Source organism: Budorcas taxicolor, chromosome 19 (assembly GCF_023091745.1).
Source record: "Budorcas taxicolor isolate Tak-1 chromosome 19, Takin1.1, whole genome shotgun sequence".
NCBI lineage: Eukaryota > Metazoa > Chordata > Mammalia > Artiodactyla > Bovidae > Budorcas > Budorcas taxicolor.
The window spans coordinates 8,860,379-8,881,340 of NC_068928.1; the positions used below are offsets into that span (position 1 = coordinate 8,860,379).

At 40.2% G+C, this 20,962-nt stretch overlaps 2 pseudogenes; both read left to right on the forward strand.

The window, feature by feature from the left end:
• Positions 1 to 2,561: 2,561 nt before the first annotated feature.
• Positions 2,562 to 3,528, forward strand: LOC128065027 (olfactory receptor 4D2-like; annotated as a pseudogene).
• A 9,987-nt stretch (positions 3,529 to 13,515) lies between these two features.
• On the forward strand, positions 13,516 to 14,448 carry LOC128064923 (olfactory receptor 4D1-like; annotated as a pseudogene).
• The last annotated feature ends 6,514 nt before the right edge of the window (positions 14,449 to 20,962 follow it).

Sequence of the window (20,962 nt, forward strand, 5' to 3'; positions counted from 1 at the left end):
CAGAATTCTTCACATGGTCATACTGAACAAGATCACATAATAATCTGCTAATACATTATGTTAGCAAACCTTTTTTAGCAACTGCTAAATCAGAGATGCTATTGTAGGTGCTGGGATGAATAAGTTATTGAGTTTACAATCTCATTTAAAGGGACAACAATATGATAAATGTATAAAGGAAATATTTATAAAATATTATTTGAATCCAGAGATGTTAGGGATTAATTCTGCATTGGAGAAATGGAGGAGTCACAGAGAAGGTGATATCTGAATCTTCTAAGAATCTTCTAAGTTGAGAAAGTTACAGAAGGTACTTCAGGAAATAGAACTCATTCCCAAAGCTACAGAAATAACCAAGCATATGACATGTGTGAGAGACCATGGATTCCTTGAACAGCAACCAGTTCCTGGCTAACAGGGATACTGATGAGAAAGGTAGATGGAGCCTACATCTTAGAGCTTGGTGTGACACACTGAGAGGGAGTTGCATGCATGTATGTAAGTATACTTTCCTACCCTGAATTAACCCACAAAGCAAGTTAGGCAGTTTCTAAGAGTCTGGGTTTTAAGCTGTGGGTCCTCAATAGTCATTAAAAGATTATAATGTGGTAGGACCAGATATGTGTTTAGAAAGGTCTTTGTGACAGTGATATAGAAGATGGACTGGAGTGGATACAGATGGAAGCAGAAGGGTGAGACTAAAATGACCTCTGCTGGACAGTATATTTCAAGAAGCAGATGAGGGAGGGGAGTGAGACATGGCAGAGAAGTGGGGAGGCCACTTAGCCCTCAACTGTCACCTCTGTCTCTCACCTCCCTATCCTTCTTCACCTTTGTTCCCTTCCATCTCCTGCCCCTCCACCTTGTCATTCCCTTTCCTTTCTCCTCCTTAATCTCATCCTCTTTATTCCTTTGTCTACTCTATTTCTTTTATTTCAATATCTTCCTATGTCTCTCTCCTTGTATTCAGTAACATCTAAAATATTTGTGCCTTTTGGAACAGCTCTTGCAGTCCCCTTCATACAAGATCCATCACCCATTTCTTAAGGCAGAGAATCTCTCCCCACCTTCTTATGTCTAAGCACACACACCATGTATGTCCTGGCTTCTCCCAGTAAGGGGCCACCACACCAGTGAGGGGCACCTCTATAATTATTTATGTACTCAGAGTCAAACCCCATGTTTTTTGAGCATTGACTGTGAGCAAACATGAGAACTTCAGGGCACAAATAAGTTTTGAATCAAGACATAGGTTGGCTGAATTGTGAGCAGGCAAACACATTATGGTTGAACTGTGGAGGAATAACCTAGAAATATGAAAAGTTTACTAACATTTTAATGTATTAACTATCACATGAGAAATGACTGGTACAAAAATGTATTACAGACTCTAAGAAGGTAGGATGTCTTCAGAGTAAGAGACTACACAGAGAAGAGTGATTAACATTTATTATTCCAGATACTGTTCTAGGAGCCTTATGTGCTATCTCATTTATACCCCTAGGCATTCTATAAAGACAATATTTTTCTTCCCATCTTACAGATGTGGAGACAGAAACAGAGCTTGATTAATTTATTCTGGGTCAAATCTCAAGGAATAAGAATCTTGAATTTAACTACAAATCAGTTGGACTCTAAGTGTTTTCTATCACTATATTAACACTGAATCTTTTTAAAAAATTAATTTATTTATTTTAATTGGAGGCTAATTACTTTACTATATTGTGTTTGTTTTTGCAATACATTGACATGAATCAGCCACAGTTGTACATGTGTCCCCCATACTGAAACCCCCTCCCACCTCCTTCCCCATCCCAGCCCTCAGGGTTGTCCCAGTGCACTGGCTTTGAGTACGCTCTTTCTTGCTTCAAACTTGGACTGGTGATCTGTTTCACATATGGTAGTATACATGTTTCAATGCTCTTCTCTCAAATCATCCCACCCTCACCTTCTCCCACAGAGTCCAAAAGTATGTTCTTTATATCTGTCTCTTTTGTTGTCTCATATATAGGGTCATCACTACCATCTTTCTAAATACCATATATATATATATATGCATTAATATACTGTATTGGCATTTTTCTTTTTGACTTACTTCACTCTGTATAATAGGTTCCAGTTTCATCTACCTCGTTAGAACTGATTCAAATTCATTCTTTTTAATAGCTGAGTAATACTGCATTGTAAATATGTATCACAACATTCTTATCCATTCATCTCCTGATGGACAAATAGGTTGCTTCCCTGTCCTAGCTATTGTAAACAGTGCTGTGATGAACATTGGGGTACATGTGCCTCTTTCAATTTTGGTTTCCTCAGTAACACCGAATCTTTTAAAAGTAGGTTGCATGTGTCTCTGGATGGATTTAAATATTTCATGAGTATATATTCTATTACCAAGTTGTACACATTCCAGGGGTAGGACCATTTAGTCAGCAACTGGAATTAAGATGTGCACTTAAATATCCATCATCTAGATCTGAGGAACTCAATTTGAGTCCCTGAGCATTAGTACATTACTGTCTGTGGTGTGTTTTCTTTAGATGCCTGGAGAAGACACCATGGAACTGGGGAACCTCATGTGAGTGTCAAATTTTGTCTTTCTGGGGCTCTCACAGACTCAGGAGCTCCAGCTAGTCTTGCTTCTGGTTTTCCTGTTTGTCTACACAACCACTGTCATGGGAACCCTCCTGGTTATGGTTACGGTGACCTCTGATTCCAGGTTCCACACACCTGTGTGAAATTCACACACCTCACACTGCTGTGAAACTTGGCTGTCAGAGACCTCTGTTTCTCCTCAGTCACTGCTCCAAAGATGCTGGTGGACTTCCTCACTGAGAAGAAGACCATCTCCTACCAGGGATGCATGGCCCAGATTTTTTTCTTCCACTTTCTGGGAAGTGCCATGGTCTTCTTCCTCTCAGTGATGGCCTATGACCGCCTTGTTGCTATATCCCGGCCCCTCCACTATGTCACCATCATGAACACTCAGCTCTGTGTGGGGCTGGTCATGACAGCCTGGATGGTAGGTTTTGTTCATTCCATCTCCCAACTGGCTCTGATGCTCCCACTGCCTTTTTGTGGCCCCAATGTCCTAGATAACTTCTACTGTGATGTTCCACAAGTGCTGAGACTCGCCTGTACTGACACTTCTGTCCTGGAGTTCTTCATGATCTGCAACAGTGGGATGCTGGATGTCATCTGGTTCCTCCTCCTCCTGGTCTCCTACTCAGCCATCCTGGTGATGCTGAGGTCCCACTCAGGGCAGGCAAGGAGGAAGGCAGCTTCCACCTGTACCACCCCCTTTGTCATGGTGTCTATTGTCTTCATTCCAAGCATTTACCTCTATGCCTGGCCCTTCATTTATTTCTCCATTGACAAGGCTGTATCCATCAGCCACACGGTCATGACTCACATGCTAACCACCACCCCCAACCCCGGCCCCGATCTACACCCTGAAGAAGCAGGAGATATAGGCAGCAGTGAAGAGGTTACGGAGGCACCAGGCTTCTTTGTAAAAGGGAGTGACAGTGAGTCACTTCTATTGGGCTTTGGCTTTTTGGTTTTCCATCGATAAGCTGGAGAGAGCATTGCTGTATCTTGCCTCTTCATAACTTGAAAATGAGCAACTTATCCAGATTTTGAGGATAAAGGTAACTATCCTTACTTTTGTCTGTGTTGGATGATTTGAACTCTCCTATGACAATAAGATGTACTGCCATGGAAACATTCTGGAAAGCCACACTCTCCTTTTTGTCTTCTTGGCAGATAGTTTTCTGTTAGGATGACAGCATTCCCCCAGAAGAGCAGTTCTATTGTCTGTATTTGACCTCTTTTCCCAGGACCCTGTTTTGGTGTGAGGCTGGATTGTTGGAAACTGAACAATATTTAGTCTTATGCTTTAAATTGGAGACCGTGTCCAACGTTTACCTGACAGATGACCTTGAATGAGACACGTAGCCTCTCTTGAACTCATAATTTCTTCCTCAACAAACTCGCTGAAATTAACATCTGATCCAAAATCCCTCAGGCTTATTATAAGTATCAAATCCAAGAATTGTGAGAAAACATTGAGTTAACCATATAACTATATTTTATTTAATTTTCAATTTAGAAATCATGAGTATTCCAATTTTCCACTGTATGTTTTAGTACAGTATAATTATTGTAAGCAAATGATTATGTGTAATATGCATGTAAGTTATAAAAACACTATATTATATCATATGAACACATGTGCATGCTCCTCAGTTCAAGAACCACATGATACCAAAAGCTTATACCTGCCTATGGTACCTCTCCATCACATCACTTCACCCAGATGAAACCACTTTCTTGAGTTTTGTGTTTATCATTCCATCATTCATAAAAACAATTTTATCACATTTTAACATAAGCACTATATTGTTTTATTGAGTTTATAAAATATCAGACTTTAGGTAATATTCTGGCATTTGATTTTTTTCACTCAACATTTTGTTTCTAAATGTCACATATTGTTCTGTTTGGCTGTAGTTCATTCATTTGCTCTGTTGTATAATATTCCAATGTGAGACTAAGCTTACAGGAAAGGTTCCCAGTTTTTGCTCTTGGAACAATGCTCTTTTGAATAATAATCTTCTGCTTGTCTCCAGTTGTCATGTTGAGGAGCTATGGGTCATTACTTTGAAGTGTAATTGCTGGATCATGAGATCTTCAAAGTTTTACTTTCACAAAATAGGGCTAAGTTGTTTTCCAAAGAAGTTGTACCAAATTACTTCGTTATCAGCAGCACTGCAGTGTTCCCATTGATTCTCATCCTCCTAACAGTTGATTGTCATAGTTTTTCATTTTTCTCAATTAAGCAGGTAAAAAGTGGTATTTCACTGTAGTCTTGATTTGCATTTCTTTAACATTTCCCCATGTTTTAATTATGTTCAAATTTCTCATGAATGCCTTTACCATGATTTTCTATCGCCTGTTTCCTGTTAATGTAGAAGTTCTTATATAATTTGGTTACTGGTCTTTTTCAGTCTTATTTATTACAATACCTTCACCCAGTTTGGGGGCTCCGCTGGTGGCTTAGATGGTAGAGTCTGCCTGCAGTGCGGGAGACCCAGGCTCGATCCTTAGGTTGGGAAGATCCCTTGAAAAAGGAAATGGCAACCCACTCCAGTATTCTTGCCTGGAGAATCCCATGGACAGAGGAGCCTGGCAGGCTACAGTCCATGGGGTGGTAAACAGTCGGATATGACTGAGCGACTTCACTTTCTTTCTTTCACCCAATTTGTGGTTTTTCTTCTTTATTTTTGGTATTAGTTTTCACATAGTCATATGTATCAATCTTTCATTTCTGTCTTAGTGTATATTGAGACCTAATCTTTAAACATAGATTCTTTTCTCAGCAGACAGGAATGTGTTCTTGCTTCTCTTAAAGGATGCTGATTGTATAATCTTTGCTTCTGTCTGTCTTCTACACCATTTGTTTGTTTCTCATTCATTTTTCTGTTTATTTTGTTTTGTCCTTTTGTGTTCGTTGCCATTTTTATTTTTATTTTATTTATTTTTTATTATATTGGAGGCTAATTACTTTACAACATTGTGGTGGTTTTTGCCATACATTAACATGAATCAGTCATGGGTGTACATGTGTTCCCCATCCTGACCCTCCCTTCCTCTTCCCTCCCTATCCTGTCCTTCAGCGTCATCCCAGTGCACCAGCCCTGAGCACCCTGTCTCATGCATTGAACCTGGGCTGGTGATCTATTTCACATATGATAATATACATGTTTCAGTGCTATTCTTTCAAAGCATCCTCACCTTCTCCCACAGAGTCCAACAGTCTGTTCTTTACATCTGTGTCTCTTTTGCTGTCTCACATATAGGGTCATCATTACCATCTTTCTAAATTCCATATATATGCGTTAGTATACTGTATTGGTGTTTTCCTTCCTGACTTACTTCACTCTGTATAATAGGCTCCAGTTTCATCCACCTCATTAGAACTGATTCAAATGCCTTCTTTTTAATAGCTGAGTAATATTCCATTGTGTATATGTACCACTGCATTCTTATCCATTCCTCTGCCGATGGACATCCATGTTGCTTCCATGTCCTGGCTATTATAAACAGTGCTGCAGTGAAACTTGGGGTACACATGTCTCTTTCAATTCTGGTTTCCTCAGTGTGTATGCCCAGCAGTGAGATTGCTGGGTCATAAGGCAGATCTATTTCCAGTTTTTTAAGGAACCTCCACACTGTTCTCCATAGTGGCTGTACTAGTTTGCATTCCCACCAACAGTGTAAGAGGGTTCCCTTTTCTCCACACCCTCTTCAGCATTTATTGCTTGTAGACTTTTTGATCGCAGCCATTCTGACTGGCGTGAGATGGTACCTCATTGTGGTTTTGATTTGCATTTCTCTGATAATGAGTGATATTGTGCATCTTTTCATATGTTTGTTAGCCATCTGTATGTCTTCTTTGGAGAACTGCCTATTTAGTTCTTTGGCCCATTTTTTGATTGGGTCATTTATTTTTCTGGAATTGAGCTGCAGGAGTTGCTTGTATATTTTTGAGATTAGTTGTTTGTCAGTTGCTTCATTTGCTATTATTTTCTCCCATTCTGAAGGCTGTCATTTCACCTTGCTTATAGTTGCCTTTGTTGTGCAGAAGATATTAATTTTAATTAGGTCCCATTTGTGTATTTCTGCTTTTATTTCCAATATTTTTGGTGGTGGGTCATAGAGGATCCTGCTGTGATTTATATTGGAGAGTGTTTTGCCTATGTTTTCCTCTAGGAGTTTTCTAGTTTCTGGTCTTACGTTTAGATCTTTAATCCATTTTGAGTTTATTTTTGTGTATGGTGTTAGAAAGTGTTCTAGTTTCATTCTTTTGTAAGTGGTTGACCCATTTTCCCAGCACCACTTGTTAAAGAGATTTTCTTTTCTCCATTCTTGGCTCCTTTGTCAAAGATAAGGTGTCCATAGGTGCGTGGATTAATCTCTGGGCTTCCTTTTTGTTCCATTGTTCTACTTTTCTGTCTTTGTACAAGTACCATACTGTCTTGATGACTGTAGCTTTGTAGTATAGTCTCAAGTTAGGCAGGTTGATCCCTCCAGTTCCGTTCTTCAAGATTGCTTTGACTATTTGAGGTTTTTTGTATTTCCATACAAATCATGAAATTATTTGTTCTAGTTTTCAGAAAACTACCATCGGTAGCTTGATAGGGATTGCATTGAATCTATAGATTGCTTTGGGTAATATACTCATTTTCACTATATTGATTCTTCCGATCCATGAACACGGTATATTTCTCCATCTATTTGTGTCCTCTTTGATTTCTTTCATCAGTGTTTTATTGTTTTCTACATATAGGTCTTTTGTTTCTTTAGGTAGATTTATTCCTAAATATTTTATTCTTTTCATTGCAATGGTGAATGGAATTGTTTCCTTAATTTCTCTTTCTGTTATACAACACAGCAATCCCACTGCTGGGCATACATACTGAGGAAACCAGAATTGAAAGAAACACGTGTACCCCAATGTTCATTGCAGCACTGTTTATAATAGCTAGGAAATGGAAGCAACCTAGATGTCCATTGGCAGATGAATGGATAAGAAGGTGTGGTACATATACACAATGAAATATTACTCAGCTATTAAAAAGAATGCATTTGAATCAGTTCTAATGAGGTGGATGAAACTGGAGCCTATTATACAGAGGAAGTAAGTCAGGAAGAAAAACACCAATATAGTACATTAATGCATATATATGGAATTTAGAAAGATGGTAACAATGACCCTATATGCGAGACAGCAAAAGAGACACAGATGTAAAGAGAGACTTTTGGACTCTGTGGGAGAAGGTGAGGGTGGGATGATTTGAGAGAACAGCATTGAAACATGTATATTGCCATATGTGAAATAGATCACCAGTCCACGTTCAATGCATGAGACAGGGCACTCAGGGCTGGTGCACTGGGACAACACTGAGGGATGGGATGGGGAGGGAAGTGGGAAGAGGGTTCAGGATGGGGGACACATGTACACCCATGGCTGATTCATGTCAATGTATGGCAAAAAACACTACAATATTGTAAAATAATTAGCCTCCAATTAAAATTAATTAATTAATTTACAAAAAGAGTGCATTCCTTGAGAGGAGAAATATATAAAGTAGAATATACAAGGGCTTCCTTACTGAAAACCAAATCAGAGTAACAATGAATTAATCCAGGTAATCTAATTAGTTGCTGTGGAGGCACAAGAGACCCAGTTTCAATCCTTGGGTCAGGAAGATCTCTGGGAGGGGGAAATGGAAACCCACTTCAGTATTCTTGTTTGAAAAATTCCACAGACAGAGGAGACTGGTGGAATGAGTCCATGGGGTCCCAACGAGTGGGACACAACTTAGTGACTGAATAACAATAGATAATGCTACAGTTATTAACATCCAATAGTCAAGGAGGCCAATAAGACCTATTCCCTTCCCTAGCATTGACCAGGCTATTTTGACAAGAAGCTGGAGTTTAAAATGAACTAAAACTCAATACTTGGAGGAATTAGTGTTTTAAAAATCTCTTCTATGTGGGAAAAATCAGAGCTCACCAGTTTTTTTTTTTTTTAAACAAATCTGAGAGATTACATCTTGCTAACTATAAAGATTTGTAACAAGGAATTTGGACCAACCTGAAATCTAAAGTAGAATAGCAAACTCTAAGAAATACAGTTTTTATTGTACACTAGGATTATGAAGCCAGTTAATTACAGTTCTAAACAGTTCATCATAAGATGGTGTATATACATCCTGTACTACTACTTTTATGAAAGGACGCTCTTACTGAATAATAATTCCTATATAAAGAATACTAGAATGTTACAGATGGTTCAGTATACTTGGATATGGACGGGAAATCAACCTTCAAATCTGGTTGAGAAAATAAAAGAATTTACAAGGTTTGTTTCCAATGTAGTATAGTGAAAGTGAAGTCGCTCAGTCGTGTCCGACCCTTTGCGACCCCATGGACTGTAGCCTACCAGGCTCCTCTGTTCATGAGATTTTCCAGGCAATAGTACTGGAGTGGATTGCCATTTCCTTCTCCAGGGGATCTTCCCAACCCAGAGATCGAACCTGGGTCTCCCGCATTGTAGACAGACACTTTACGGTCTGAGCCACCAATGTAGTAAACAAACATTTTTCCACCTATGACATTGTGCAAGTTAAGATCAATTAATTCTAGCATTGAAACATATATATTCCCATATGTGAAATAGACCGCCAGTCCAGGTTTGATGCATGAGACAGGGTGCGTAGGGCTGGTGCACTGGGATGACCCTGAGGGATGGGTTGGGAAGAGAGGTGGGAGGGGGGTTCAGGATGGGGACACATGTATACCCATGGCTGATTCATGTGAATGTATGGCAAAAACCACTAGAATATTGTAATTAGCCTCCAATTACACTATAATAGCCAGGACATGGAAACAACCTAGATGTCCATCAGCAGATGAATGGATAAGAAAGCTGTGGTACATATACACAATGAAGTATTACTCAGCCATTAAAAAGAATACATTTGAATCAGTTCTAATGAGGTGGATGAAACTGGAGCCGATTATACAGAGTGAAGTAAGCCAGAAAGAAAAACACCAATACAGTATACTAACACATATATATGGAATTTAGAAAGATGGTAATGATAACCCTCTATGTGAGACAGCAAAAAAGACACAGATGTACAGAACGGACTTTTGGACTCTGTGGGAGAGAGAGAGGTTGGGATGATTTGGGAGAATGGCATTGAAACATGTATACTATCATGTAAGAAACGAATCGCCAGTCCATGTTCAATGCAGGATGCTTGGGGCTGGTGCACGGGGATGATCCAGAGAGATGATATGGGGTTAGAGGTGGGAGGGGGTTTCAAGATTGGGAACTCATGTACACCCATGGCTGATTCATATCAATGTATGGCAAAACCAATACAGTATTATAAAGTAAAATAAAGTAAAAATTAGAATTAAAAATTAAATAAAATAAATTAATTACTTTTTAAAAGATCAATTAATTCTTTGTAAAAAACGAAACCATCAAATCTGTTGTCTTTAATGACACTGTGAAAAAGAACTGTCCATTGTGCTGACAATGAACTTCCCTGGTGGGTTAGACGATAAAGTGTCTGCCTACAATCTGGGAGACCCAGGTTCGATCCCTGGGTTGGGAAGAGACCCTGGAGAAGGAAATGGCAACCCACTCTGGACTCTTGCCTGGAAAATCCCATGGATGGAGGAGCCTGTTGGGACTACAGTCCATGGGGCCGCAAAGAGTCGGACACAACTGGACGACTTCACTTTCTTTCTTTTCTTTCTTTATTGTGCTGACAAGAGCAGTAGAACTCAAAGTTGGTGGTTCTCAAAACTGTGGCCCCAAACAAACAGCATTAGCATCATCTGAAAACTTGTTAGAAATGCGAATTCTCTGACTCAACGCAAGACCTACTAAAGGAAGAATTCTTCATGGGTTTTCTGAGTTTTAACATCCCCTCCAGATAATTCTAGTGGATGTTCAAGTATGTGAATGAATGAACTGTGAAATGGGTCTTTCCAAAAATCCCAGAAATTTTGTTCATTTTGGAGAAACTCTGTCCTTTCTGATCCTCATCTCCTAATCTTACATGTTATGAATCTCTACAGTTTTCAGTATTCTTAGTGGGATTTTGTTTTCTTTTGTTGTTTTGTGTAAGTTTTTGTTGTTGTTTTCGGTTTCTTTGTCTTCTGGCCCAAGGAGAACTTTCTAATAGTAAGTCTTTCTAAAAGACTTTGGAACTTTAAACAACTCTCATTGTTCCCTTGTACCCAGCAGGAATCATTCCAGCTCTGCTTCCTGAGCCCAGTCCAATCATTTCTCCCTAAGGATATACTCTCTTCCCTAGGGTCATGCCCCTGAGTCCTATGTGTGAGGGATGGACAGAGAACAGGAAGCCGTGGGGCTACATGGGGAGGATCCCACCAAAAGATGTAAGACCTCAACTCTCTTCCCCCATTCAGGGCTGAAAGAAGCTGAGAGCCTGAGGGCTTTCCACACAAGCATATAAGTCAATGGTAGTTAGGTTTTTGGAAACACCAGCTGAAGAATAAACATGTGACATAGTAGTTCAGTTGGTAAAGAATCCACCTGCAATGCAGGAGACCCCAGTTTGATTCCTGGATCTGGAAGATGTGCTGGAGAAGGGATAGACTACCCACTCCAGTATTCTTGGGCTTCCCTTGTGGCTCAACTGGGAAAGAATCGACCTGTAATGAGGGAGACCTGGATTCGATCCCTGGGTTGGAAAGAATCCCTGGAGAAGGGAATGGCTACCCACTCTAGTATTCTGGCATGGAGAATTCCAGGGTTTGTATAGTCCATGGGGTTGCAAAGAGTCGGACACAACTGAGCAACTTTCATTTTCACTTCACTTTCACATAGACTTGATGGTCTAATGTTAGAAGAGAGCTTCAGGAAGTAATTTGGGTGGATGTACTGTTAAAATAACTGCTTCAGGTTCCATGTAAAACCCAGTACTTTTTGCAACCAAGTATAGCACTGCCCTTGTGAGATAGGAAATGGAGGATAAGTAAGTTCACTTTAAATATCTCCACATAATCCATTACCTACTTAATACAGTATTTGGCAACATTCACTGAGCATGTGTTGTCACCAGAGTTTCTGTTCCAAGTTCTGGGATTACTAATATATTGAAATTATGATGCAGTTGATTGAGGGGAGAAACTGGAAAAATGAATGATGGTAAATATATAACAGAAGTATTTTTGAAATGTTATAAGAACCCTGAGAATGGGGAATTTGTTCTGCATGGGAGAAATGGTGATAGGAGTAACAGAAGGTGACATTTGAATGGGCTTTTCTAGAGAGAAATGGGCTTTTCTGAGAAAGTCAGATCAGAATTCTGGGAAACCAATATGGCAATAAACAAAATATTTAATAACCTATTGAAAAGCTTGTGGTTCATTGGAAGTATAGATGCTGATTAGGAAGGCAGATGAAGATTACATTTCATAGTCTGTATGACATGCTGAATTGCATACACTTCTGTATGTGTTTCTACCCTGACTTGTTCCACGGGGTATTGGATGTGGCTCCTAAGGGGCTCTGGTGGAATCACTACAAGAATTAATGTGAGAGGGAAACGTGATCAGATCAGCATTTAGAATGATCTCAGGTACAGCTGTGTAGAAGGTGTACTGGAGGAAGAGAAGATGAAAGTGAAAAATAAGAAGGGAGTGATCTCTAATGGATAATGGGTCTGGGGAGTCAGGTGAGAGCGAGTGGAGATTGAGAGGAGGTGGAAGGGGAGGGGAGGGCACATGTCATTCTATCTCTCACCTTCCGAGAGTCTTTCTTCACCTTTGGTCCCAATTTCTCCTTTGCCCCTTCATCTTTCCATTCCCCTTCCTTCACTCATTCTATTTCCACATTTTCCTTCCTTTTAAATTTCTTCTTCCATTCAATTCTTCACTTATTTCCATTTCTTCTCCTTCAATATTTTTTTTCTCTTCTATTGGATTGGATTCGACAGCTTCTGAAATTGTTGTCTTTTCAGAAGAGCTCTAAGTCTCCTCTTCAAACAACCTATTCATCTATGTCTGTACTAATTTGTTACCCTTTTGCCACTTGACTCCACTTATGTTCTCGGTGAGCTGAGCCTCAGTCAGTTAAGGGCTACCTACCATGGAGGATGGGGAAAAATGAAGTGTCCCAGGTGTGCAGCTGTGGCCAGAGGTTCTCCTGCATAGGCCTGCATACTTCACTCATGCTAGAGTTAATACCAGGTACTTATTAGTCACTAACAGCAAGGATGAGCCCTGCAGGGCACAAATAAATTCTGAAATGAAGGTTGTATCCATAGCACATTTTTGTTGAATTGAAGAAGAAAAACATAGACACATGAAAAAGTTCATTAACATTATTATCTGTTAACTGTTGCATGAAAGAAAAATGATTGGTACAAAAATGTATTAGAGACTGGAAAAGGGAGAATATCTTAAGAGTAGGAGACTACACAGAGGAGAGTGATTACCATTTATTATTTTACACACTGTTCTAGAAAACTTATGTATTATTTTATTCAAGCTCCTAGACAAATTTACAGACAAAACATTTTCTTACAGAGATGAAATCTGAGACATAGACAAGAAATTTACTCAAGGTCAAATCTCAGAGAAATATAGTTATGAACTTCAGTTCTGTTGGGCTCAATGTGTCTTTCCACCACTCTATTACCACTGAATCTTTGAAAAGCAGGTTGCATGTGTCTCTAGATCAATTTAAGGTGTCTTGTGAATGCATATTCCAGTATCAGCTCTCCAAACACAAGATCATTTATATCAGGCCAGGGTATTATGATCTGCACATGAGGGTGTCCTCTGTCTGGACTTGGACAATTGCTTTGAGTCACTGAGGACTAGAATGGCGCATACTAACTTTATACATCTCTGTTTGTGGTGTGTTTTCTTTAGGTGTATGGAGAAGACAGCATGGATTCAGGGAACCACACGTGGGTGTCAGAGTTTGTCTTTCTGGGCTCTCACAGACTGAGGAGCTCCAGCTCTTCTTGGTCCTGGTGTTACTGCTTGTCTACACCACCACTGTCATGGGAAACCTCCTCATCATAGTCACGGTGACCTCTGAATCCAGGCACAACACACCCATGTATTTCCTGCTGTGAAATCTGGCTGTTTTAGATCTCTGTTTCTCCTCAGTCACTACCCCAAAGATGCTGGTGGACTTCCTTGCTGAGAAGAAGACCATCTCCTACCAGGGCTGCATGGCCCAGATCTTCTTTTTCCACTTCTTGGGAGGTGGGACTGTCTTCTTCCTCTCAGTGATGGCCTATGACTGCTACATAGCCATATCCTGGCCCCACCACTACATCACCATCATGAACACTCGAGTGTGTGAGGGGCTGGTGGTGGCTGCCTGGATAGGGGGCTTTGTCCACTCCACTGTCCAGCTTGTTTTGATGCTTCCATTGCCTTTTTGTGGCCCCAACACCTTGGATAACTTCTACTGTGACATTCCACAAGTGCTGAGACTTGCCTGCACAGACACCTCCCTCCGGGATTTCCTTATGATCTCCAACAGTGGGATGCTGGTCTTCATCTGGTTCCTCCTCCTTCTGATCTCTTATACTGTCATCCTGGTGATGCTGAGGTCCCAGTCTGGGCAGGCGAGGAGGAAGGCAGCTTCCACCTGCACCACCCACATCATTGTTGTGTCTATGATCTTCATTCCTGTATCTATATCTATGCCCAACCCTTCACTTCCTTCCACGTGGACAAAGCTGTGTCTATCAGCTACACCGTCTTGACCCCATGCTCAACCCCATCATCTACACACTGAGGAATCAGGAGATGCAGGCAACCATGAAGAGATTAGGCAAGCACCTAGTGATTTCCAGCAGGAAGTGAACTTAAGATAGATCGACTTTAAAGGACAAATGTTTTCTCTGAACTGTTTTCCAATGTGAAAAGTGGAGAAAAGATTTTATTGAGTGTGGCAGCTGAGATTAAAGTAATATTTCTATGGACCTCCTCCTGTGTCAGGTATTGTGTTAGGCACTTTCATACTTCTGTGTCATTCTCAGAAAACTGACCGTGGATATGCTATTATTATATTAAATGGTTTTGCCCAGCCCTGGTACCTCAAGGCAAGAATGTGCTTGCCAATGCAGGAAACATGAGTTCAATCCTTGGGTCAGAAAGATCCCCTGGAGAAGGAAACAGCAACCCACTCCAATATTCTTGCCTGGGAAATCCCATGGACAGAAGAGCCTGGTGGGCTAGAGTCCTTGGTGTCCCAAAGAGTCAGATGTGACTTAGCAACTAAATGAACGAAACAGTTTTACAAGTGGGAAAACTCAGAGAGAAGTGACTTGTTCAATAATGAGGAGCAAGTGAGGTGAAGAGCTGGGCTAGGGGACAGTTTCTCTGACTCCAAGTTTTGAGGCAGAGGATATGGGTAGAATTTGAAACTCAGGGTCTCAGACAATCTATGGATAAATATCTGTGATGAATGCTCCATATTTTCATCTCAACTCTGAAGCAATCACATTTGTTCTGCTCTCTGTCTCTGTCTCAACCTCACTGTGGTATTTTGGAAGTGATCTCACTTGTGACATTGTCTAAAAATTCCCATAATGGTATTTTCCCTTTGGATTTGTTCCTTTCTACCAAATACTCTTTGGATAATATGAAAACTATTCTACTTTCCAAACCAAATCCTTACATCATTTGTATCATGTGGCTAAGAAGAGGATGCTCTAGAATGGTTGGGGAACCAAGGCCAGAGAGAGCAGGACCATGTCTATTAGTGGTCCTGGTCTGAGGTATGGGTTCAGGCCAAGGCTGCTGCCTCATGGGGTTTTGCCTTTCTCTTTGATTTCCTACCCTGGAATGAGGGCTTCTTGAAGGGTGGGGGCTGTACTTTATTCATCTTTAAATCCTCTCAGGACCTAGACATTATCCTATTCAAATAGGCATTTCTACTTTTTCTTGCATCTTGTTCTTTCCCTGTGAAGTTCAAATCTTCTTTTATCTCTGTATAAAGTGAGATGAAATTTGCTCAGTCATGTCCAACTCCTTGAGACCCCATGGACTATACAGTCCCTGGCATTCTCCAGGCCAGAATACTGGAGTGGGTAGCTGTTCCCTTCTCCAGGGGATCGTCCCAACCCCAGGGATCAAACCCACGTCTCCCACATTGCAAGCAGATTCTTTACCAGCTGCACTCCCAGGGGAGCTCCACATCTCTGTATAACTTGTATTTATTTACCCCATTTCATTGAAGTATGTTTCTCTTCGTTAAAGTCTTGGGCAACATATAACATTGCTCCAAAGTTAAGATAATAAAAATCTTTCTTGTTTCCCCTTCCTTCCCAGCAACCATCCCATGCAGGAAATAAAAGTTACAGACTCTTCAAGCCATCATGGCAGCTCTGAATTCATCCTTTCTTCCTTTATACTTCCCTGTCTCATTTCACACATTTTTCCCCATTTGCAGTGGGTGTTTGTGGATGATGGGAGAGAAAATGAACTCTGTCATGTTTGATCTGGGAGGTCCCACAGAACAGCGTTTTCCCATTCACGCTAAAGTCCTTTAGATATTTGACAGTACTTCTCTCATCCTCTAATTTGTCTCTTTTCCAGATGCAGCATCTACATTCCTTCAGTTATTCCTATTGTGACAAGTTTCCTGATTCCAACAACCTGACCATTCCCTCTGTATTCACTCTCATATGATCACATGGCTCATAAAATGTGATGCTCGGCACATGACACACAGCTATATGGGGGCTGTGAACTCTTTTGGACACTATGATAGCCCTCTTTGAAATATACATCCACCATAAGGATGCTTTTGATTGCAAGTAGCAACATAACCAAATCACAGTGGCTTAAAGAATGAGGAGATTATCTCACTTAGAAAGATTAGAGGGTAGGCAATTCTATAGTTGGTTAATTCATCAACTCCAACATTTTAGGATCTGGTTTGGCTGCTCTATAATTCCTTGTCTTTCCCTTAATGATAGCAATATGACTCCCCAAACTTCAGTCATTGTATCGTTTTTAAAAGTTTTAAATTGAAGGATAATTGTTTTATAGAATTTTGTGGTTTTCTGTCATACGTCAACAAGAATCAGTCATAGGTACACCATGTCCCCTCATTCCTGGACATCCCTCCCATCTCCCTTCCCACCCTACCCTTCAGCCTGTTGCAGAGTCCTTGTTTGAGTTCCCTGAGTCATACAGCAAATTCCCATTGGCTGTGTAGTTTACATATGATATTGTAAATTTTTATGTTACTCTCTCCATACATTTCCCCTTCTCCCTCCTCTCCTCCCACTGTGTCCATAGGTCTATTCTCTATGTCTGTTTCTCCATTGCTGCCCTGAAAATAAATTCATCAGGGCCGTCTCTACCTATTCCATATATATGTGTCAGTATATGATATTTATATTTCTCTTTCTGACTAACTTCACTCTGAATAACGGGCTCTATTTTCATCCACCTCATTAGAATGCATTCAAATGGGATCCTTTTCATGGCCAAGTAGTATTCCATTATATGTATGTACCACAGCTTCTTTATCCATTCATCTGTTGATGGACATCTAGGTTGCTTCCATGTTCTAGCAGTTGTAAAAAGTGCTGCAGTGAACATTGGGATACATGTATCTTTTTCAGTTTTTATTTCCTCAGGGGCTAAATGCTTAGGAGTGGGATTTCTGGGTCATATGGTGATTTTACTCCAAGCTTTTTAAGGAGTCTCCATAGCATCTTTCATGTGGTTGTATCAGTTTGCATTCCCACCAACAATGCAAGAACGTTCCCTTTTCTCCACACCCTCTCCAGCATTTATTGATTGTAGACTTTTTGATGATGGCCATAGTGACAGGCCTGAAGTTGTATTTCATTGTAGTTTTTAAAAATTAATTTATTTTTAATTGAAAGATAATTGCTTTACAGAATTTTGTTGTTTTTTGTCAAACCTCAACATGAATCAGCCATAGGAATACAAACATCCCCTCCCTTTTGAACCTCCCTCACAGCTCCCTCCCCATCCCACCCTTCTAGGTTCTTCCTTTGTGTTTAGTCTTTGTTAGTTCGATTAGTATGAATCTTGGCTTGTTTCTCCTTGGGTTTATCCTGTATGGGACTCTTTGCACCTCTTGGACTTGATTGACTATTTTCTTTTCCATGTTGGGGAAATTTTCAACTATAATCTCTTTAAAATTTTTCTCATACACTTTCTTTTTCTCTTCTTCTTCTGGGACCCCTATAGTTCACATATGGTGCATTTGAAATTGTCCCAAAGGCCTCTGAGACTGTCCTCAGTTCTTTTCATTCTTCTTGCTATATGTTGCTCTTTCAAAGTTATTTCCACCATTTTATCTTCCAGCTCACTGATTCGTTCTTCTGCTTCAAATATTCTGTTATTGAGTCCTGCTAGAGTATTTTTAATTTCAGTAATTGTGTTGTTTGCCTTGGTATATTCTTTAATTCTTCTATATCTTTGTTAATTGATTCTTGCATCTTCTCCATTTTGTTTTCAAGGTTTTTGATCATGTTTACTATCATTATTCTGAATTCTTTTTCAGGTACTTTGCTTCTTTCCTTTTCATTTATTTGGACTTCTGGGTTTGTAGTTTATTCCTTCATTTGTGTGGTATTTCTCTGCCTTTTCATTTTTTAAAAACTTATTGTGTTTGTGGTCTCCTTTTCCCAGGCTTCCAGGTTGAATTCTTTCTTCCTTTTTGTTTCTGCCCTCCTAAGGTTGGTCCAATGTTTTGTGTAAGCTTCATATAGGCTGAGATTTGTGCTGAGTCTTCGTTGTTGTTGTTTTTCCTCTGATGGGCAAGGCTGAGTGAGGTGGTAATCTTGTCTGGTTATGATTTGGTTTGTATTTTTGTTTTGTTTGTTGTTTAGATGAGGCGTCCTGCACAGAGTGCTACTGGTGGTTGGGTGATGCCAGGTCTTGTATTCAAATACTTTGCTTTGTGAGAGTTCTCACTATTTGATCCTCCCTAGGGTTAGCTCTCTGGTAGTCTAGGGTCTTGGAGTCAGTGCTTCCACTCCAAAGGCTCAGGGCTTGATCCCTGGTCAGAAACAAAAATTCCACAGGTGGTTTGTTATCACAATAAGTGAGATTAAAACAAATACCCCAAATCAAGAAATGAAAGATGAACTCCAGACAAATGGCAGTTACAAAATCAGGCAAATAATAATTAAAATAATAGAATATACTCATATACACCCATGAGCAAAGTCAAAACAGTCCAACAAAAATAAAGAACAGCAGATTGACCTGGCAAACAAAGGAAATAAAATTTATATTTACCAGTTAAAAACAAAACTAACTAAAGCACAAACTGGAGAACAATACTAAAGTCAAATGCCAAGTGGCTAATAAAGCAATGAAAACAAAACTAACAAATATGTTGAGAGGAAAAGACAGAAAGGAAAAAGAAAGAATAGATATGTAAAGTTAAATAGCGGTAGATGAAGGTTTATGTACATTAAAGATTGATTTAAGGGGAAAAGAATAGTAGGAAAGACAAACAAAGAAACGTAGAAAAGATATAATAAGTTTAAAAATTAAAAATTAACATTATAAAAAAGAGAAAAGGGGAAAGAAGGAAGAAAAAGAAAAAAGGAGGAAAAAGGGGAGGGGGAACTCCAGAGAACTGCAAAAGCCCAATGTAGATGCAGAGGTTTATAACAACAATAAAAAGGGCGACCGAATATACACATATACATATACACCCATCAGCAAACTCAAAACAGTTCAACAAACATAAACTACAGTAAATTGACCTGGCAAACAAAGGAAACCAACAATTATATCTACTAGTTAAGAACAAACTGAAGCACAAAAAGGAATACAAAACTAAAGCAAGGTGTCATTTGGGGAATAGAGCAATGAAAATAAAACTAACAAATATGTTGAGAGGAAACGAAAAAAGAAAGAATAGATATGCATAGTTAAATCGAGGTAGATGAAGATTTATATACATTAAGGATTAATTGCAAGGGGGAAAGAACAGTAGGAAAAGCAAACAACGAAATAAATGTATAAAAAATAATAATACATTTAAAAAGTAAAATAAAAAAAGAGGGGGAAAATTCCTCAGAACTGCAAAAGCCCAATATAGAGGCAGGTTTATAACAATACACAATGTGACTGAGGAAAAAAAAGCTCCAAAGCTTAATTAGATTTCATAGTGCCAATAAAATCAACAACTACAACAAAGGGGGAAAGAAAAGGAAAAGAAAAAAAATAGAAAAGAATCTACAGAACAAGTCAAAAATAAGAATAATAAGTGTTTTTCTCGAGTCACTGCTGTCAGAGTCCTTTCCCTTGGTGGGAGTCACAGTCCACCTCACCTCCCTAGGATGCCCTCCAACACTGATGATCTCTGGACATGATGTGGGGACAGCTCAGATTCCAATCCGGTCCTTCTCCTCTGTGTTCTTGCCGCCAATGTCACAGCTATGAGAACTAGTGCATTTGTGTGTGTGTGGCAGCTCTCGATGTCCTTTTATATATTCCATAGACACAGTCTGCCTAGTTGATCATGTGGATTTAATCTGCAGCTTGTACAGCTGGTGGGAAGGTTTTGGGTCTTCTTCCTTAGACACACTGCCCCTGGATTTCAATTGTGGTTTTATTTCCGCCTCTGCATGTGGGCTGTCCACTGCTGTTTGCTCCTGAGGCTGCTCTGGAGGACTTGGGTTTGCCCCTGTGAGGGCCAGGTGTGGAGATGGTGCAGCTGTTTGGGTCGTAGGGGTTCTGGCAGCACCAGGTACTCAGGGGGGTTGGCGGCTAGGGAAGAAAGGAATAGTGCTCTAGAAGGGTATGGCAACTAGTACTGGCCAATACGCTCCAGTATTCTTGCCTGGAGAAACCCCCTGACAGAGAAGCCTGGCAGGCTACAGTCCACAGGTTCGCAAAGAGTCAGACACAACAGTCTGTGCACATAGACGCAAGACTTTTTGCCTGTGGTAGCTCTGCCCCAGTGAGGGTTGAACATGAAGTTGGCACAGCTGCTTGGCTTGTGGGGATCCTGGCAGCACCAAGCGTGAAGGGATACACATTGCCTCCGCCCCAGGAGTTATGGCTCTATCAGTCTTTTTCGAGCCTCTTGTAGCTGGGGATCAGAAGGCCTCTTTGGTCAGTCTTTCTCCATAACTCTGCCCATTCAGGCACTTAGAGGGCTCCCTTGCCTGGGGTAAATCTCTGCTGTTTGGTGCATCAGGCACTAAAGAAGCACCCTGTGTGGGGTCCTACTTTGTAGTTCTGTGTGTCAGGCATTTAATGGGCCAGTCTGTCTATTGTTCAGATGCTCATGCTGGCGTGTGTGGTCTGAGAGGCTATGGTGATGGCTCCATACTGACTCAGTATCATCTTGCTTTCATGGCTGCCT